Source organism: Misgurnus anguillicaudatus, chromosome 18, assembly GCF_027580225.2.
Source record: "Misgurnus anguillicaudatus chromosome 18, ASM2758022v2, whole genome shotgun sequence".
In the NCBI taxonomy this organism is placed as follows: Eukaryota; Metazoa; Chordata; class Actinopteri; order Cypriniformes; family Cobitidae; genus Misgurnus; species Misgurnus anguillicaudatus.
The window spans coordinates 17,152,728-17,175,735 of NC_073354.2; the positions used below are offsets into that span (position 1 = coordinate 17,152,728).

General features: G+C 37.2%; 1 protein-coding gene across 4 annotated transcripts in view; it reads left to right on the plus strand.

Annotated features, from left to right (window-relative positions):
• clocka (clock circadian regulator a) overlaps positions 1-23,008 on the plus strand; it is a 73,903-nt gene that overhangs the window by 6,282 nt on the left and 44,613 nt on the right. For 3 of the 4 annotated variants that reach the window (XM_055185743.2, XM_055185744.2, XM_055185741.2), the window contains exon 3: positions 12,546-12,641. The exons of the other annotated variant lie outside the window; for it this stretch is intronic. The gene's annotated coding sequence lies outside the window, so the exon portion shown is untranslated. The remainder of the gene's footprint in view (positions 1-12,545; positions 12,642-23,008) is intronic. 4 annotated transcript variants of the gene reach the window in all.

Consider the following 23,008-nt stretch of genomic DNA (forward strand, 5'->3'; position numbering starts at 1 on the left):
GTCACTTGTGAAAAGTTTGGAGCAGACGGTAAAACTAATTTTTGTGGAATTTTCTAAATAAATGAACATTAACCATTGGTCTGTGCAATGGTCTCTGCCTGTGCAATGATTTTAGTTTTCCTGAAGATTCATCGATTGAACAGTGTTTTCTCAAACTTGTTGCGATATTCCTTGGGGATTTGTTTGGCAAAAGGGGGTGGCATGGTGGACGGTGACAGTGCTTGGGGTGGTGACTAAGGGCGGTGACTGAGTATTCCTGACATCACTTTTTCATGGAAGTCACAACAACGGCTTGTGAAAAATCACAGCTACTTCAAGCAGGCTGTGTTTATTTGACTGACTGTTTTTAAACTTATATGGTACTTACATAGCACCTAGACCTCAGTTATGATGTAAAAAGCCATGAAATTTTATATTTAACAATATGGGACCTTTAACTGAACTGCTTCGTCACGAAAGTTCACGTCAGTTGCACGTATTTTAGGCCATGCCAGCATAAATGATCCAGCTAAAAAGGCACGAAAGAGATATTTATAATATACACAGACGTTATGTATGTGCGCACATTTGAAGGGCATGCCAGAAAGTCCAGAAAGTATTTATTTGTGCTAACCTAGGGGTGTGCAGTATTGGCAATGAAATGCAAACTTCTGTCAAACACAGCACAAGAAATAAGGTACAGTTTTACATAATGGCTTATCGCTTTATATGTCAAGTTCCTCTATCAGCCGATTTCACACTGTTATGTTTATAAAACTTCGTATTGATGATCCAGTAGTCCACATTACATCTTTAAGTGTGTATTAAATTTCATTTACATTTTTGTGCAGTTTTGTGTGTTTTTTTTTTTTGGTGTTGCTAGACGTGCTGTGTTCTCCCAACTGAGCTGTGGGAACATGCATACATTTTCTTACACAAATATATGCAAATATAGCAAATCCCTGAATATATTAATGTATTTGGAATATCCTTAAAAATTTAAATATTGTGCTGCTCAGCTGCCAGTTTTCAAAAAGCAAAGCTAAAGGTTGGCTGGTATAGCAAGAATCCCTAATATATGTTTAACTTGAATAATGCATTTTGAATAGTAAAGATGTCTTGTTGTACTTGTATTTCAGAATAGACAGCCAATGACACAGGGCCATTTTGACCTTATCTCTGTTCAGTGTCAGGCTTTTTGATTAAAGCGTGTTTATGGGGCTGTTTACTTTGGGGCAGGACTGTGATCTGTAAAATATTTACTGCTGGAGGAGAACTTTTCTGAAAACAGATGATAGCACACGAAGGTCTTTAAAAATAAGCAACTTGGTGCCCCTCACTTCCTCAAAATGGCGCAAATAGCTTTTTAAAGTTATTGAGGTTCAGAAAAATGGGCCTGGTCAGTGTTTGAAGTACAGTGTGCATGTTCACTGCAGCAACCAATGGTGCTGAAGAAGGAGAATGATGTTTCTCATGTTTATGGCTTTCATATTTCTGTGATTTGTCTTATTAATCTAATAATAATCTGTGATTTTTCCCCCTTCATTTTGTCTCTGCCCTGCAAAGCACCCTAATAATTGAAAATGAAAAACTTTCATAATTTAATATTTCGCCCGGTAACACTTTACAATAAGGTTGTATTAGTACATTTGTAAATAACATGAACAAACAATAAACAGTATAGTTTTTAAACATGAATTATGAGTGGTCAGGGGTGTTCACTGATATGCTCACACAAAAATCGCTGCAAAAGATGCTTTACAACAGGTGTTTTACCATTCGTTGTAAACTTGTGGACCTATTTTTCCATACGCCTCACACCCGTACATTCTTCCGTTTAGAGCTTGAATAATAGACACTCCAGCCCAGGTGGTGGCGATAATCCGCCTTTGCCAATTGCAAGAATACAAACAAGGTTACCGGTGCGGAGTAATGCCGTACCTCACAGCACATCTAATACAAGTCAATGTAGTTGGCAAAACTACGATAAAACCTGTTGGAATGCGTATTTTGCAGCAATTTCTGTGTGAGCACATCAGTGAACACCCCCGACCACTCGATGAGTCCCACATCCCTATAAATGAACGTTCAATGCATTTCAGGAAGGACCGCTCCAGTGCACCCACGCACACACTGTAGAGGTGGGAGGTGAAACAACAAACACCCGAAAATTCCCGGGGCAGCCGCACATGTCGACATTCCAGTCAAAACCGCTCCACTTCACCACAAACAATCTGAAAACAGGGCTCCAAGTGCAAAACACCGAACTTGTCCTTTAAGTTAAAACCTCATGTATATGTGCACAAACACTTGATGACAGAACGGCAACTGCAAAAAGTTGATGTAGATGTATTTGTTCATTTACTTTGGTCACTTGGTAGCATTGTTTTTTGTGAAATATTTATGTCTGACTTTGCATCTTCTGTAGGGTCAGTAACCGTCAGATCTCTGATGTTTTCTATTTGAAAATGCTTTTGGGTCAAGGGGCCATCTGAGCTGTTTTTTGTAGAAAGCTGCCATTTCAGAAGAGTCTCTGCGATTCTCATTCCTGCCTGCCAAATGACATTGTGTTCAGGCCACATAGATGGAAAACTAAAGAGCGCATGTATTTCTAATAAGAATTATTTTTTTATTTAAAGATTCTTCGTACTGTATGTCTAGAGCTATAACTGATCTGGTTATGTCAGGTAGAGAGAGGCTGGAATAATGTAAATGTAATGTTTCCATTTAAACTTTTTTTTATTAAAGGTAGGGTAACAGATTTGATCCTGAAACATTTTTTGTTATGCTGGTTAAAAGTCTCCTTACATCCTGATAGCAATCACTGTGTTAAGTTGTAGGGCTGGGCGATTTGACCTAAAATCAAAACCTCGGTTAATCTAACATTTGACATCGGTTACGATTAATAAACGATTATTTTTTTGCCTCATAGTTCACTGACAAGGTTGGAAAGTTTAGGGCACACCTTAAATCAGCCTGCAATGCAATTATTCACCTTTTTTCAAAATAACTGCATTACTGAAAAATATTAAATAGACTTAACTCTATGCAGATGTTGCATGTCATTATGCACAATCGATAAAACTTTCAGAATGGGAAGTTATGAACCAAATAATCCTACAACCCCCATGACTAATTATAGACATAAGATACATACATAATAAGTTGTATCCAGATAGCATATTGTAATGAGATGAGTAGGGCAAAATACATACTTGGACTGTATCCTTTACACGTTTCTTGTATTCAATCCATTTTTTCTTAACTGGGCACTGATGTCTAAGCCATTTATTCTCATCTGTAATGCTTTTGGTGTTAATGTAGACTAGAAGTTCTCCCGTTCTCTCTCTCTGTCATCTCTGAAGTGTCTAATTAAACTCACGCGGGCGCGTCTTTTCGCGGTTTTGAGTGAGTGAAATGTGATGACATTACCCGGGCTGCTTAGAGACCCATCGGTAGATTAAACTGAGCGCGTGTGCGGTAAAAACACGATCGCGCATTCCGTATTTTTGTCACAGGTGCCTGCACATTCGCGAGTACTTCTTAAAAAAAGTACTGTGCTTCTTTTGGGCACTAGATGATCCTGCTGCTCAGTTAAACAGTGTTTGAGTTCTCCTCCATGTTTCGCTGTGCCACTGACAGGACGGGGCGAAGTTACGCAACATCACACGCAGCAGTTTGGAAAGTATTAACAGGATTAAAAACCGAAATACCCGACATGATAAAATAATGTCGGTTAGAGGTTCTGAATTTCGGTTTCGGTTATTTTTCGATTAATCGCCCAGCCCTATTAAGTTGTTTAAATGTATTTGTAGAAATTTATATTATCTGTGAAAGGCGTAGGACCAAAAAATGTTCAACAAATCATAGATTTCGGTCCGAACGGACGTTTCCATTTTTGTCCCTCATAGGTAAGCGTAATTTGAATGCCAACCGCGCAGCGAGTCCACGCAGACGCCATACGTCATCGGCGCGTTCACGTGTGTCACCTCCTGCCTGTAAACAGTGAGAACAGCAAACTTTTCTGCTAAATTGACAACCTACACAGGAGGCACAAAACTAAAGGCATCTTTTATAACAACAACAGCAAAAACTGCCTGGATCAGCAAGAGCAAAAACCGAAATTAACATCGGTAACTTTACTGCTTTACCACGAGATGAAACAGCTGCAGGAGCTGCAAAGGGTCTGAAAGAGTCGTTGCACAGTTTATTTTGGTAAGGTAGGTACGCGATATGTTTGTATTGAGATGGATTCAGATATTCTACTTTGATGAAACATTGTGTTGCTTATGAAATTTGTGTTCGTTTACGGATTAGCGTAACGATATAGTTACTACGTCTACACAACCGAACGTGTGCTTAAACTAATTCTGATGTAAACCCGTTGTTTGGTTATTTTGGAAGTGTTATTCGACTTTGTACTGCAAAGTTTTCTCACTGCTGAATGAGAGTGAGACATGAGATATGACCGTCTGATCTGTGCGTGTTCATGTGTTTTGAAAGAGGCGTGACTTTGGATGGCGATTTGACTTGAGGGTGGGATCGGGATTTCATTGCTAGGCGGCTACCGTTAGCATTTTTCAAAATGTGTTACCCTACCTTTAATGGCATAATAGTAACACAGGAGCTTTGTTCACTGTGCTGAGAGCTTTACATTGCTTCTTATAACCCGGCAGCCGATGCGTTTCATTAATTTCCGATTTGTGTGTTCAGACGGAGAAATTTCCATTCATGGTTCTTTTAATGTGTAGAAAGATTCAAAGCAAACGCAAATTCCTTGGCATCTAAGTTTTTTCCACAAATATCCTGAATTTCCTCCCTGTTGCTTTTAAAGACAAAACCAGACCCGATTTTGGTCCGGTTTGGAAGTCTCAGTGCGAGTAAGTACTGTAAAGCTGGGCCCGGTGTCCAGAATGACACGTGACTGCAGTGTGGGTTGGAATGACGATTCTTTTTGGACACCCAAAGCTCTCAACATCCTCCCACTCCACCCAACCCTGGGTCCATCTGTTTGCTGTACACTCACTGCCGTCTGCACTGGACACTACTACAGGGGATCAGCATGCCGTCATGTGTAGGGTTGGGTACCGAAATGCGGTGCCCTTATGGCACCGAAGCCTATATGGGCGGTACCTACCGGACCGAATCAGAACACAGATTTCGGTGCCTCATTTCGGTGCCTCTTAATGCATGAACGGTTGACTGAAGTATTTTGCTCTCAGTAGCGCAAAAATCATAATCACACAAGCACAGCACAATCGCTAGTTAAATTATACTGCATTCATATGGTGTAAATAATTTCCTCACAAAATTCACGTGAATGTGAAAGTCGGAAAGATTTGATAATACAGAGGATTCAAGTTTGATTTCTTCGCTTAACTTAGGTGAGTTTGTTCATATTTTACATTATTGTAGTTTTATATTAAAAAACGGAAACCAATCATTCGTTTTGAAAAATCTAAGGATCTTAGATTAATTTATGTTATAGGGCGGATAAAATGTTTACCGTCTATTCGTTTTTGTTAAACGTTAAGCGAGTCATTTTACATTTTTATTGTTGTTATGTTTTAATAAAAAAATAATAATGAACAAATAAGCATTCGTAGTAATGAAATTTATGTCAATTAAATCTTTCATTTATTTGTGTTTTAACGCAGATACCATCCGTCGAATTCGTTTTATTAATAAACAAGCAATATAAGCAAGTTTGTCATTGGAGCTACTATTTTATTGGAGTTGAGTTTTTCGTTAAGAGTAATAATGAACAAACATTTAAAAAATTAATTTTATTAATAAATGGAAATATTAAATAATCTAATGTTAAATATGAAATAGCCAACTTTTAAACTTCTTTGCCAAATATATTTTCATTTAAAATATGCGCTGTGTTTAATAAGTTTAAAATGTGAAAAAATCCTCATCTGCACATCCCTAATAATACAAATCGAACAAATTTTGTAAGAATATATGTCCAGGTTATTTTTATATTCTGACTTAAAAGAACAATTTGGAAAATGAGATCCTCAGAGGAGCGCGTGAATGCCGCAATTGATATGACGGCAGCTTATTTTATATTTTATATGGTTTATAAAAAAAGGGAATATCCCGCACACTATTAACTTGCAAAAAGCATAATTTTGCAAGTTAATAGTGTGCGGGATATTCCCTTTTTTTTTTTTATAAATGTTTGGTGGACTTCATTGTCTCTTCATCCAACGCACCTAACCGGAACTAACAGGTGTGCGACATTGTTCTTCTATTAAATATTTTATATGGTAACATGCCTTCAGAGAATTTGCTAAAACGCATTACCTCACTAATGTTTTTATTAGTACTTCGGCTGATATTGGTCTGAGATGGGCCGCGGCAGTCAGGAGTGTCAAGTTCATCGGAGACAAGCAGAAAGCGTCAAAACGTGAATGGTTTTACAAGCCGATAAGAAAATATTTTGGGTGAATTCCAAATGCCGTTTTGCGCCATTGAAGGGCACTTCACGAAGAGGACTTCGCATGAACAGTCGATCCAAATAAAGAGGAAAAGACGCTGTATTTTATTGCTCTATTTGCCAAGTGTGTTTAATTAGCCACACTATGAGACACAATTGCGCAACTTTCTCAAGAGTTCAAGAGATCTGATCTTCGAAGGGAATAGGACATACTGTAGGGAGGATCACTTTCGATTAGAACTCGCCCTTTATCTTTTTGTGAGCGGCAGCCGCGTAGGCTTTAACCAATCATTGAACAGATTATTAACAACCAATCATAGAACATTTTTCTGAGCTCAAAGTGGACTGTTAAGAAGATTTTCATAAAAAAGAAATCAAGAATGCAGGTCTTAAAAGATGATGGTGCTTTAGGCAAATCATTAATAAACAAATGACAAACAGAGAAGAATTTTCATAGTGTTTTATGCTGTACTTTCATCTACCATCTTTCTGTGACTCTTTTTTTCAAAGTACCGCTTTAGGCACCGTTTAGGCACCGGAACCGTTTGAAAAGTATCGATTTGGCACCGGTATCGAAAAAAACCCAAACAATACCCATCCCTACTCTTAATGCATGAACGGTTGACTGAAGTATTTTGCTCTCAGTAGCGCAAAAAGCATAATCACACAAGCACAGCACAATCGCTAGTTAAATTATACTGCATTCATATGGTGTAAATAATTTCCTCACAAAATTCACGTGAATGTGAAAGTCGGAAAGATTTGATAATACAGAGGATTCAAGTTTGATTTCTTCGCTTAACTTAGGTGAGTTTGTTCATATTTTACATTATTGTAGTTTTATATTAAAAAACGGAAACCAATCATTCGTTTTGAAAAATCTAAGGATCTTAGATTAATTTATGTTATAGGGCGGATAAAATGTTTACCGTCTATTCGTTTTTGTTAAACGTTAAGCGAGTCATTTTACATTTTTATTGTTGTTATGTTTTAATAAAAAAATAATAATGAACAAATAAGCATTCGTAGTAATGAAATTTATGTCAATTAAATCTTTCATTTATTTGTGTTTTAACGCAGATACCATCCGTCGAATTCGTTTTATTAATAAACAAGCAATATAAGCAAGTTTGTCATTGGAGCTACTATTTTATTGGAGTTGAGTTTTTCGTTAAGAGTAATAATGAACAAACATTTAAAAAATTAATTTTATTAATAAATGGAAATATTAAATAATCTAATGTTAAATATTAAATAGCCAACTTTTAAACTTCTTTGCCAAATATATTTTCATTTAAAATATGCGCTGTGTTTAATAAGTTTAAAATGTGAAAAATCCTCATCTGCACATCCCTAATAATACAAAACGAACAAATTTTGTAAGAATATATGTCCAGGTTATTTTTATATTCTGATTTAAAAGAACAATTTGGAAAATGAGATCCTCAGAGGAGCGCGTGAATGCCGCAATTGATATGACGGCAGCTTATTTTATATTTTATATGGTTTATAAAAAAAGGGAATATCCCGCACACTATTAACTTGCAAAAAGCATAATTTTGCAAGTTAATAGTGTGCGGGATATTCCCTTTTTTTTTTATAAATGTTTGGTGGACTTCATTGTCTCTTCATCCAACGCACCTAACCGGAACTAACAGGTGTGCGACATTGTTCTTCTATTTTATATTTTATATGGTAACATTCCTTCAGAGAATTTGCTAAAACGTATTACCTCACTAATGTTTTTATTAGTACTTCGGCTGATATTGGTCTGAGATGGGCCGCGGCAGTCACGAGTGTCAAGTTCATCAGAGACAAGCAGAAAGCGTCAAAACGTGAATGGTTTTACAAGCCGATAAGAAAATATTTTGGGTGAATTCCAAATGCCGTTTTGCGCCATTGAAGGGCACTTCACGAAGAGGACTTCGCATGAACAGTCGATCCAAATAAAGAGGAAAAGACGCTGTATTTTATTGCTCTATTTGCAAAGTGTGTTTAATTAGCCACACTATGAGACACAATTGCGCAACTTTCTCAAGAGTTCAAGAGATCTGATCTTCGAAGGGAATAGGACATACTGTAGGGAGGATCACTTTCGATTAGAACTCGCCCTTTATCTTTTTGTGAGCGGCAGCCGCGTAGGCTTTAACCAATCATTGAACAGATTATTAACAACCAATCATAGAACATTTTTCTGAGCTCAAAGTGGACTGTTAAGAAGATTTTCATAAAAAAGAAATCAAGAATGCAGGTCTTAAAAGATGATGGTGCTTTAGGCAAATCATTAATAAACAAATGACAAACAGAGAAGAATTTTCATAGTGTTTTATGCTGTACTTTCATCTACCATCTTTCTGTGACTCTTTTTTTCAAAGTACCGCTTTAGGCACCGTTTAGGCACCGGAACCGTTTGAAAAGTATCGATTTGGCACCGGTATCGAAAAAAACCCAAACAATACCCATCCCTAGTCATGTGTGGTATCTGAAGCGTGTTAGTAACACAGTACCAGGTGTTGTTTAAAGGTGAAATGTGTAATTTCTGAGGCCCTAGCAACACCAAATGGAGGTGCAATCTGTTTAGGCAGCCCAATATAGCAACATTGGCCAAATCAAAATTTGAGATTGGGGCGGGGGGCTACATGTTGTTCTGATCAATAACTGATGAGGGAGTGAAATATTAAATTTGTAATATCCAGTTCATTTTTCTTGTTTCCAGGCTGCATTTGGTTTATCATTAGGAGAGATGCGTTTATATAGCATGAAGTTTCATACTCGTGCAAAACACCTGAACTAGAATATGCACGCCAAATTGGAATTTGCATGTGATGTGATGGGCCGGTCCTTACCGTTCACTTAAAACGGCACTCCTTTTTTGTCGTTTTGTGTATTGGTTTCTCCATTTTTTTCTCAATTTTTTACCATTGTCGCTTACCATTTTTTTTTACCCCAATTCTAACCACAACTCCAAGTGACCATGGCTTAAAAGTAGACAAAAACATGGAGAAACCTACATATTAAATAAGAACCTAAATCAAATCTAACCCGAAACCGAGTGAAAATGTTTAAATAACAGAAAAAAATTGAGAAACCAATACATAAAAAGACAAAAAAAAAAGATTTAAATGAACAGGAAGGACTGGCATATCATTTGCATATGTATTGCACAAGTTTTCACACTTCATGCTATTTATACGCATCTATGAGACTGGGTAGTTAATACCTAGGGCATATGATGACCGCCTCATGAAGTGGTATGCTCCATTACTTAAGTTTTTAACTATTTATTTGTATGATACAGCTGCCAATAAGTATAAGAACACCTGAGAAAGTCAATGTAAATATTGCAATTACATAGGTCAAACGTTTCCTGTAGTTTTTCACCAGGTTTGCACAGACTGCAGGAAAGATTTTGGCCCACTCCACAGAGATCTCTCTAGATCAGTCAGGTTTCTGGCCTGTCACTGAGAAACACGGAGTTTGAGCTCCCTCCAAAGATTCTCTATTGGGTTTAGATCTGGAGACTGGCTAGGATACGCCAGAACCTTGATATGCTTCTTACAGAGCCACTCCTTGGTTATCCTGGCTGTGTGCTTCGGGTCATTGTCATGTTGGAAGACCCAGCCTCGACCCATCTTCAATCCTCTAACTGAGGGAAGGAGGTTGTTCCCCAAAATCTCGCAATACATGGCCCCGGTCATCCTTTCATTAATACAGTGCAGTCGCCCTGTCCCATGTGCAGAAAAACACCCCCAAAGCATGATGCTACCACCCCAATGCTTCACAGTAGGGATGGTGTTCTTGGGATGGTACTCATCATTCTTCTTCCTCCAAACACGTTTAGTGGAATTATGACCAAAAAGTTCTATTTTGGTCTCATCTGACCACATGACTTTCTCCCATGACTCCTCTGGATCATCCAAATGGTCATTGGCAAACTTAAGACGGGCCTGGACATGTGCTGGTTTAAGCAGGGGAACCTTCCGTGCCGTGCATGATTTCAACCCATGACGTCTTAGTGTATTACCAACAGTAAACTTGGAAACGGTGGTCCCAGCTCTTTTCAGGTCATTGACCAGCTCCTCTCGTGTAGTTCTGGGCTGATTTCTCACCTTTCTTAGTGTCATTGAGACCCCACGAGGTGAGATCTTGCATGGAGCCCAAGTCCGAGGAAGATTGACAGTCATGTTTAGCTTCTTCCATTTTCTAATGATTGCTCCAACAGTGGACATTTTTTCACCAAGCTGCTTGGCAATTTCCCTGTTGCCCTTTCCAGCCTTGTGGAGGTGTACAATTTTGTGTCTGGTGTCTTTGGACAACTCTTTGGTCTTGGCCATGTTAGTAGTTGGATTCTTACTGATTGTATGGACAGGTGTCATTATGCAGCTAACAACCTCAAACAGGTGCATCTAATTTAGGATAATAAATGGAGTGGAGGTGGACATTTTAAAGGCAGACTACCAGGTCTTTAAGGGGCAGAATTCTAGCTGATAGACAGGAGTTCAAATACTCTATCATACAAATAAGTAGTTAAAAAATCATACATTGTGATTTCTGGATTTTTTTAGATTATGTCTCTCACAGTGGACATGGACCTACGATGTTCAAATACTTATTTTCCTCACTGTATATACTTCATTGTCCGTTTTGATTTGTATTTATCGCTGTATAGACGAATATGTAGGTAAGATCCCCTACTACTGGGAAGGTATCCGCAATACCTCATTTTCAGTAATTTCGCCTGTCTGTGTAATCGTGACAGTGTTTTTTGACGTTGTCGGTTGTATGTATTTTTTTTATAAGAACACAAAGGAAAAACTTTTGTGTTTAGTACAACGTTGTTGTGCAAACATAGTCTCCTGATTGATTGTAGTCTTTTGTGGTGCTGTCACCAAGTCTTGGAAAAAGTTTCCAACAAAAGCTACAAAGTTTAAAATGTAAAATGTAATTAAGAAGATATGACAAGTAGAATTGTACACAATAAATATGCATTGTTATTTTATTGCCTGTCAGGCATTTGCAAGCATTACTATTAAACTTGTTCATCAAAATGCATAAAAAACATTCCCACACACAGATTTTTGTCATTATGTGGAACTTTACTCTGAATTTTAAAATGCATCATTTTCTTTCAATAATAAACTGTTATAGGTTATCTAAATATTAGAAAGCCCAGCCAAATTTTTTTTAAAGATAATTATTAGGCATATTTCATGTCAAGATCTTTCTTTTAATCCATTGCTACTAAACTGCAGGGAGATGCACCACACAGTGTGATGTGCTTTGATCAAGGGCACAATGATGATGGGTTTAATTTCCTCTCAAATTCAGGATTTGATGGTATTTGTTATCGTCTCATTTGTTATTCGCATTGAATAAAAGCATCTGCTGCCTGCCTGATACTTTTGTGTTAGCCGCCAGTTACTAACCCCTTGTACCTGTCCACTAATCTTTCCCTTTTGGGTTGGACTCGATTTATGTTCAAAGGCTAAAAGGTAGCAGCAAACTGCTTGCATGGATAAGAGTGTCTGCATTTATGAGCGATACGCGGAGAGGCAGTTGTTTGTCACAATGAGCCCTACGATTTGAATGTGTTTTTACAGTATGTGTGAAGCTTTCAAAATGACCCAGATGTTTTAGCTGTGATTTCATCTCTGATCAGAACCTCTGGCAGAAATACCGGGGCGGTTACAATACCGTTCTTAAAACTAGACCCATACATGCTTAAATGCCACACAACACGCATATACCAAAGTGTGTATGTACACACACCAGCACAAAGTACATTTAAAGCGTGACCTGGTTTGCTGACACGTTTTAGTGTAGAAAATTTCAGTCAACAACATTGTGACGACGAAAAGCTTGAAAAAAAAAAAAAATATATATATATATATATATATATATATATATATATATATATATATAGATACGCAAATCTTCACAGGGGCATCGCTGTCGTTCATATTCAGACCTTTCCATTTGTTTTAGCACTTCTCCTTGCTGATCTGTATTTATTTTTAAAGTGTCAGAATGGTTGGAATAAATGATTTGTGTTACTATACATGCTACCATTTCAGCCTTGAAATGCATAATAGCGCTTAACAATTTCTTTTTGCATCTGCAGTGTAACCATTGCCATCGAATTTGACTTGTGTTTGGACTTAAAGCACTCAATGACAACCAAAAGGAACCCTTCTGGAACTTTTCCGACCTAAAGAAGGTAAGAGGAAATGTTCAAAGATAAGCAGTTTCATAAGGAAATTGTAGATTATGTATTTGAATATAGAATATTTTTTAAATTTACAAAGAAATGCTTAGCTGCATCGTTTCCAAGTTTATAAAGTTTTTTCACTTACATTTACGCATAACTTTCAGATGGTTCCTTTACCTTTGATATATGCAGTATGGTTATAGTAGACAGTGGCTGTGGTCAGAAACTTAATGCATTGCATACTTGAAATTTGTAGGAACCAAAGAGTACTGAACAAAACAACTATGGACAAAATTACATAATGGAGCAATGCTATCTCATGGCAGTTTGTTCGTATTGTACGAGGTGGCTAATTTGTACAATCACGTTTGTACATTTTTGTAGGATTTGCTTTTGTACCTGTGACTTTGGGGTTAGGGTGAAGTTTAGTTATTGTTTTTTTATGATAATCGTATGAATTCCTTCACGTGAAATTAGGCTGAATGGAAAGCTGGATTGTGGTACCTGTTCTTTATATATGAACAACCCACAAAACTTTATATGCTTGAAATATACAGTATGTGACACTATATGGGTGATTGTCACGAAATCAGACTTATGAGGTGTCATAAAAAACATTTTGATAAAAAAGTAAATGCAAAGTAAGAGTATCAAAATAAGCAGCATACAGTTACAAACATCTCTTTATGTACTATTTTGCACATGATTTCAAATGACATCATACAAACCAATTTTGTTGTTTTTTTACACATTTAAGGGGAAAATTTTCCTTACTGCAACGTGTCCATGACTGGATTTGGGTGCTTTGACATGGAAATATTTATAATTAAAAAATCTAAAAAATAAAAAGCTTTAGTGCATGTTATACTATAAACATTTACAGTAAGGAAACATGTGGTATTTGTCAAGACAATAATAATGAATATAAATGTGTCCAAGAAAATTTTTCTCATCCTCCGCAACAATTTTCACTCATTGTTTAAGCCGTCAATGAACTACCATTTTCATAAAAAAATGTTGAAAGGGACATAATTGACTGTGACACACAAGATGGCTACCAGGTAAGCAGTTCTTATTTTTTCTCTCCAGATAAAAGTTAAAATTTGTTTGTCATAGTACCTAGACAACTTTTACTAGTTCTCATGACCGAAAAATTAGTTTGTGAATGTACATATTTAATGTAATATCATGTTGCGGTAATGATCATTTTTGATAATGATAATCTAAAAAATTTAAATAATCCTATAGAAAATTAATTAAATCCTCTAAAAATAATGGTTATAGTAAGTTCAGACGTCAATCTTATATCAAATGCTTTTTAAAAAAATCTGATGCTGGACACCTTCTAAGTCTGGATTTCGTGAGAATCACCCATATGCATTCCAGTGTTACTGTATACTGCTCTTTCATTGTTATTCAGATTTCGCCCAGCTGGTTTGCGTAGTCTTGAGTTTTTTCGACCTGATTTGCATTAGGATCTTATGGCCTGTGTCTATAAATGGTGTTTGAAGCACTGAGAAATACTTCTGTGTTTTATGTAGGGGTGCACCGAAATTTCGGTCGCCGAAAATTTCGGCCGAAAATGGCATTATCGGTTTCGGGCCGAAATAAAAAATCCAGCCGAAAATGTAAACCGAAAATGAATGTCAACCGCGCCCCTTTCATCTGTGCGCTAGCGCTTGGGTTTCACTCAGCCTCACGGTGATCAGTCGTCTCCCACCCCTCCCCTTCGTGCTCAAGCAGGTTTCACTCAGGGTCCAGCTGTTTGCACGCGTCTGCAAAGATAAAGAATGTCTTGATGTGTAAACTTTAGAGAGAGTCGCGCTATGTGTCTCTTACTGTAATCCATTGTGTTTGCAATGGTGGATCGGTTTCTTTTCTTCACCTATCCTAATGTTTTAATGTACTGTAAATGTCTCAAAATCAGTGCTGCACTAGAGTAATAATTTGAATAGAGACGCGTTTAAAAAAAACAAGCAAACATAAATTCTCTCTGTTATTGACAGGGCACATATAAACAAAATTCTCTCCACAGTATTCTTTTTCTAATAAAAACATTTGTTTATGTCTGTATAGATTACAGTCAGATTAACCTACTTAAGTCTGTGTCATTAATGTTGATCAAACAACCCATGACAAAGAGACAAATAGCTCTAAAAAATAAAAATATATTTAATTAATTGTGTTATTATTCATTTAATTTGATTTCTGTACCTAATGCTAATTTCAGACCTTATTAATGTACAACTTTGTTCTCTTTTATAAATGTTTGCAATTTCTTTATTGTTTATTAGATTTTTTCCCACCTGCTTTTTGCTGATCCGAAAAAATAATCTGATCTGTGCCTCAAAAACTGTAATGTGATCCGAACTGTGAGTTTTTTTATCCGTCACACACCCCTAGTAAAGTTAGCACACAGTGATAGCCATAAATGCAATTGTACTAATAATTGGCATAATAATTTATTTCGGTGTTTCGGTTTCGGTTTTTCGGCCTTGGTTTCCTTTTTTCAGTTTTCGGTTTCGGCCAAGAATTTTCATTTCGGTGCATCACTAGTTTTATGTGGATTTATGTGACTGCAGCCTGCAGTGCTCACTGAGGATTCAGAACTGAGATCTTATTGGAGATCTCTCATGGACATAAAAAACATATAAACAGACACACACTCCCCGACTTTCTGTTTCCAATGATCTCAGTGTCTTGGCTTTAGACCCCCTCACATCACATACATGTCTGTGTTTTTCTCTTAGTAAGTGGAAAAGGGCTGTTTAAAAAAATGCTATGTGACTCTGCCGAAACCGCTTGTCTTCTGTATAAATGGCACACAATTCTTTTAGATTGAAACGCATCTTAATACCAAGTGTAAATGGAGCCTAATTTATTTGTTGACACTTATTTCAATAATGTTTTATTAATAAGTTATTGAAGGAAAGAAGATGCTTTTATGAGAAAGCTACAAGCTTTTTTGCATGACTAATTACTTGCATGTTTATCTGATATTCTATGAACTTATTTTCTTAATTACTTTTGCTTTCTTTTTAGTTATTTTAGCCCAGAATCTAGGGCACATGGTTAAAGCAAGTCTGATTTTTGATTTGCAACATTTGAATGGACTGAGTTCGGTGGCAAAGAAAACCTCTTGATGCTGCCACTGGTTGTTTTGTTCCTATGTACAGACTTTCAAGAAAGCCAGTTTTACTTAATGGTAAGGTAGAGATAATTGTAAAAACTATATGAATAGATAAATCCTTTTGTGTAATAGTATACAATTTTGCCTATCAATGGCTATGTTAACATGAAATTTTCAAAAGGCACGATGCTATTTTATTGCCTTATGTATCCTAATGTTATGAAAGTACACATGAACGCTGTAGAATGTACAGCGTGACTCTATTACCTTACTAAAGCATGTTGCTATTGCCTTGCTATTGTATGTTTCTGTGACAAATTATGTGGGTGATTCTCACGAAAACTTGGTTTTAAAAATGTCAAGCATGAAAATGTAAAAATTGCTTAAATTTACTTTTTTCCCACCAGACATTGAAAAACAAAGTCTGGAGTAAATGGGAACATTAATTTAAAAACTTTTACTTATCATTTAACACTTTTTGGAACATAATTAAAAAAATTAGTCCTAAAAAATCTCATTACCACAACAGTCAGAAAACATCAACACTGACATATTTTCAAAATGACATGACAAACCTGAAAGAACATAATTTGGAGATTCTGCCCATGCATTTAAAATCAAAGTATTATGCTTCTATTAATTAAATTAACATTTAATAAGCATCTGTTGCGGTAATGATAATCAAAATGTCGTGTAAGCATTCTGACAAGACAATATTTCAAATTAACTGTAAAAAAATTATCTTACCTGGTAGCCATCTTGAAGTAACTGGTCCATGTGTTTGGTCACTCAAAATCAAACTTTATTAAAATTCTGTATGTGTGCTTAAACTGTTCTCAAAAAGTGTTGCGGAGGATGAGAACACCAGGCATGGACACATCATTTTCCTAATTTTTCTTCATTATTATTATACATGAATATTCAGTAAATATTTTTTCTGTCATCTAAAGTAGTCTAGCAAAACATCCATTTATTTTTTTTCTTAATATTTTTGTGTTAATTTGATTAAATTACAACATAACGCATGTTCAAACACAGCCGGACACATTGCGGTAATGAGAATTTCAGCAGAAAATGAGATAAAATTTACAATTATAACTTCTTATGTTGGAATCACACATTGTGCAAGGTAGAACACAGTATTGTGTTAATTCTGATGCTTTTTAATGTTACTATATTACACATTTTAAAGCTAAAATCATTAGTGCCGTGGTGTTTCAATGGTTTCGTGAGAATCACCCATGTAAGGAATTAGTGATGCACCGATGTGAAAATGTTGGCCGATACCGATAACCGATATGACTCTTGTCTGTTATGGCCGATACCGATATTTACCTATAACTCTGTATAGAAAACACATTTTTATGATAATAAAATAAAGAGCTATTTTCCAAAACACTTTTTTTACTTTTGTAATTTATTCCCAGAAATTGGGCACCTTTACCCATGTGCAAAATGTCATCAATTAGCTGATTTCCCATATTCTTTGTAAGCTTCGGGATGCTTATTTTTTAAGTGGGTGATCAAATTGGTTGTGTTGAACAATTTGGCCCGAACTCCCCCTCGCATCACCCGGCCCGAACTCTCATTGCATACAGCATAGCGAGGATCTTCTTCAGACACTTTGAAGAACGACCAGGCAGACGACAGAACCTGCTTTAGCACACACTTGTAACTTATGCGCTCGTGCGAAAACAAACATCCTCACGCCCACACACACATCTCCTACACACACGTCAAATACACAGGAATGATTATCGGCCTGTTCACATCGGCCCTATTTTGACATCGGAATGATGGCGATGTGTAAAAAATGACCAAATCGGCCGATATTATATCGGCGGCCGATATATCGTGCGTGCATCACATAAGAAGTACATATGAGGTAAATGTAAGACGTGAACTTGAGCACAAATGTTCTGCACATGTGCATAATGTGCAGTATTTTTGCATCTGATTGAGAAAATACGATTTACGCGTTTACGCTGCAGCATTGGGGGAATTGGTGATTCTGTGCCCATCTTGACTTCTGACAGACACTGCCACTCTGAGAGACTCTTTTTATACCCAATCATGTTGCCAATTGACCTAATAAGTTGCAAATTGGTCCTTCAACTGTTCCTTACATGTTTATTAAAATTTTCTGGCCTCTTATTGCTACCTGTCCCAACTTTTTTTGGAATGTGTAGCTCTCATGAAATCCAAAATGAGCCAATATTTGGCATGACATTTCAAAATATCTCACTTTCAGCATTTGATGTGTTGTCTTTATTCTACTGTGAATGAAATGTGGGTTTATGGGATTTGCAAGTTGTTCCATTGCTTTTTTGCTCACAGTTTCTACGGTGTCCCAGCTTTTTCTGATTTGGGGTTGTAGTTTCATTCTTACCTTGAAATGTAATGGTTGCCTTTCTGAAATTAAACCCGAAATATTAAACCTTGATGACGTATGCGGTCGACCAATGCGACTTCCGGAGAACGAACCCGAAAACATGTTTGGGACGTGTCCGGCGGAACTGGCACGAATGGCCACCCTATACACTACCCTCTTCAATACAATACAAATTTGCATCCAATCGACCTCAATCATATTGATTAAGGTGTTTACATGAAGGCTTTTCAATACGATAACAAATGGATTATTTGGTTCCATGTAAACGTACTTAATGACAAGCAGAATCTGAAGATGTGTATTATTTTGTCACCTGCATTACTGCAGAATCTGTTATAGCCTAATATTAAATTTTTAACTCAAAAAAAAAAAATCATGCACAACTACGCTTATCTGATACCATCACTGTACCACTTCACGCTACCTTTTTTTTACGGTTTACTGGAAAAAGTTGGTTCTTGGAAAGAGGGAGGAAATATGATAGCGTATCATAACTCTCATTCTGGTGCTTGTAAATCTTGCTTGATCATTGTTAGTTTCCACGAATCTCTGGTAATAAATGGGGCTAGCAGTAGTTTTGTCTTTAAATTGTATTCAATTTTGAAATGAAATATGCTAAACATATTAAACTAATGATTAGTGGATTGTCCAGCTCATTTTATTGTCTGTTGTGTATTTACAAGCTTGTTCAGTTTTCATGTGTCTTTGTTTTCTATGAGTCATGCAGGTGTAACAGGTGTGTGAGTAAAGAAAATGGGATGTTTGCCTACATTTGACCTGTGGACACAGTTAGCCACTTTTAGTATGGGAGAGGCTTACATGAGTTTATCTTATCTCTGTTAAGGCAACTGTATTTAATATATTCATAGGTGTATTCCCCAGAAATGTGTGAACGCTTTCAGCTGTTGTGCTCGGTGATGCTATTAAATCAATGTTTATTTGGACATCTCAACACAACAAAGTAATAGCTTGGTTAAAAAAGGAAAGATACTGTAAAGTGGTACAGTGATGTATCCCACAAGCGTAGTTGTGCTTATACGTTTACACTGCGGAATCTGTTGTTTTGTATGATTAAAACAATAAAAATGTATTATCATAAAGAGGCTGAATATTTGCAAAATAAAGTCATAACTGTAATTACACGAATGAAACTCTGAAATGCTAACACACTCTTAGTCCATAATATGGTTTGGTGTGGGACTGTCAATAGAGGGGGAGTTTGGGAAACCTGTTTTGAAACTGGTTTAATTTTACAATACTTTTTGGTGCTGTTAATTGCAGGGAAATCAGACTAGGGCTGCAGCTATCGATTCTTTTTGTAATCGATTAATCTAGCACTGAATCGATCGATTAATCGAGTAATCGGATAAAAATTTGTGTGTGTTTTTAAACAACCAAAACAAATAATGCATAACAAAAATGACGTGGCTGTAAAATGTTCAAGCATTTGGCTTTTATTTCTAAAAAAAGACAGAGGTATTTGGCTCCAAAAAATAAGCCTATTTACTTCAATTTTTACCCATTTAGTGTTTATAAGTGCCAGTGCCAACAATTAAACACTTTAATTTATTAATATGCACAACAAGTTTTTATGCTGTAATCTAGCCCTGACATCAAAGTAAATATCTGGTTTATGTACATTTCTACACCTGCAGCATTTACCATTAGGCTACTAACATTTAATATATCATTTCTGGGGTGAGCCTATTTGCTATGGTAACAACCTGTGTGTGTGCGCGCACGTGACACCTGTGTTTGTGTGTGTGCACGCGTTCTGTGCATGAGGAACAGTGATACCCCAGTCAGACCGTTGCTTCATTGCAATAGAACGCTACATTTGGTTTGCATCACTTGCATTGCGGTGCATTTTAGGTTAAGAATCCGTTCGAAAAATCACAACATCACGTCCCGCTGTATACAGTGAATGCATGCTGAAATTATTGTTGCGCGGCTACATAAAAGTTTAAGCATATGTGATGCATTGCGCGATCGGTCTGACTCGCGTGAGAGAGAATAATTTATGCTAAACTCCAATAAGACAGAGATTATTATTATTGAACAAAATATGTCAGATTACAAGTTGCCCATATATGATTGCACTGTGGTGCCGTTTTTTGGTACACACATCTGTAAAGTGCATGCGTGTGTGAAGAGGGTTCTTTTTTAAGCTATAGACTCTCCTGCTATTGAACGTGAATACGTTTACTACTTAAAAACATCAACGCTAAACATCATATCTAGTCAAACCGCATAACGACATCGCTACAGATACAGTATGGGATTAAAACCAGCGGAAGCTACGTTACCTTGTTTCAGAGACGCTTGGTGAAACAGCAGTTGATGTTTTCGGTTCAGATTCTGAATGTAATGTAATGTAATGATCCCAAACTTTAGACATTCTCTTTCTGCCGTTTATGGACATATTCGCTCCGCCATCGCGCCAACTAAATTCAAAATGAACCACGCGCTATGATGTGCTTCCTGAACATTGAACAACGGTCCGTGTGAATCAGATCTCGGCGCGTGTAGTGCGCGTCATAGGAATTTAACGAGGCTTCGAGGCAGAATTTTTGCCTCGAGGAATTTTTTGAATCGAGTAAATCGAGTAACTCGATGAATCGTTTCAGCCCTAAATCAGACCTTTACTTTTGAAGCATTTTTCTGGCAACAGTTGCTTGTACTTAGTTGGATACTCATGGCTGGCTGGTTGTGACTGAAGTGCCATTGAGCATGGCACAATTTCCCCCAATTGCGTTGCATTGATGATAGCTGCCCACTGCTCCGTGCCTACATGTGGTTTTACGACTTACAGAACGTTTGTTCAATACTCACTGGGATGGGTTAAATGCAGAGGTCAAATTTCAGCTAACATACTTTACAATCACGTCACTTTCACCTTAACGTATCTGTAAATTCAAACAAGTCAGTGTAAATGTGCATCTTTGTAAGGCCAATTGCACACAGGTGTTTTTCCAGTTGTGTAGATTGTGCTGAATATTGTGCATTGTCCTTCCCAGGTATACATATGATGGAAAAATACATTCTTAAATTAAAGCATATACAGTGAGGAAAGTAAGTATTTGAACACCCTGCTATTTTGCAAGTTCTCCCACTTAGAAATCATGGAGGGGTCTGAAATTGTGATCGTAAGGTGCATGTCCACTGTGAGAGACATAATCTAAAAAAATCCAGAAATCACAATATATGATTTTTTAACTATTTATTTGTATGATACAGCTGCAAATAATTATTTAAACACCTGTCTATCAGCTAGAATTCTGACCCTCAAAGACCTGTTAGTCTGCCTTTAAAATTTCCACCTCTACTACATTTATTATCCTAAATTAGATGGACCTGTTTGAGTTCGTTAGCTGCATAAAGACACCTGTCCACCCCATACAATCAGTAAGAATCCAACTACTAACATGGCCAAGACCAAAGAGCTGTCTAAAGACACTAGAGGCAAAATTGTATAGCTCCACAAGGCTGGAAAGGGCTAAGGGGAATTTGCCAAGCAGCTTGGTGAAAAAAGGTCCACTGTTGGAGCAATCATTAGAAAATGGTAGAAATGGAAGAAGCCAGGATAACCAAGGAGTGGCTCTGTAAGAAGCATATCAAGGTTCTGGTGTGGCCTAGTCAGTCTCCAGACCTAAACCCAATAGAGAATCATTGGAGGGAGCTCAAACTCTGTGTTTCTCAGTGACAGGCCAGAAACCTGACTGATCTAGAGAAGATCGGTGTGGAGGAGTGGGCCAAAATCCCCCTTGCAGTGTGTGTGCAAACCTGGTGAAAAACTACAGGACACTTTTGACCTCTGTAATTGCAAACAAAGGCTACTGTACCAAATATTTACATTGACTTTCTCAGGTGTGCAAATACTTGTATCATACAAATAAATAGTTTAAAAAATCATACATTGTGATGTCTGGATTTGTTTTTTAGATTATGTCTTTCACAGTGGACATGCACCTACGATGACAATTTCAGACCCCTCCATGATTTCTAAGTGGGAGAACTTGCAAAATAGCAGGGGGTTCAAATAATTATTTTCATCTATGATGTTATTGCCGTATTACCATCAGCACCTGTTGTAATCTCCAACTCGTTGTTGCAGACTAGTCGGCGATCGAAACCTTCAGTCATGTAGTGCGAGCTTAGCTCTGTTTTTTTGTCTCTTATTCTTCAACGCTCATGTGCTCTCCGTCTCCCTCTGGCTGGGATCACGACTGACCCATTTGGCGTCAGTGCCAGTGGTTGGCTCCTCGCCGTACCTCTGAAAGACCAGGCCAACAGCCGCAGCAACTTCACCACAGGGCCTCCTGCCAGCTGCGCAATAGGGCCCTGCCAGTGGAAAGCCGGATTGCTCAGACATTTTACTGTCTGTAGACTGCTGGACTTTAAGGGTGAACAAAGGGAGCTTTTGTGAGATCCAGGCACATGAGCTTGAGACGGACTGCAAGCCCGCAGAAGGGGCGATGACCCTGGAAAGTCAAACTGCAGTGACACAAAGTCTCCTGGAAGAAAAAGTATATGATCTTTACTTGGTTATCATCATGCACTTGGACAGATAATGGGTGATGCAGATTAGAGATTGTCACCTAGAAGTCAAAGCTATAATTGATTGTAAAAAGATAGTCGTGCGACTTTTCTACGAAATTGCAGAAATTGGGCCTCATATTTAAGTGGATTTGTTAAAGTGGGATTCTGGGTTTAAAGTCTGTTTGGTTAGAGGGGATGGTGTTTTTGCTGACACCATATGTTCAATGAAAGCAATGGTGCTTCATTGTAAAATCACTGCTTATGCCGTAAGATGAATGGGTCAGTTGCTAAATGTGCATACCCAAAAATAAATAA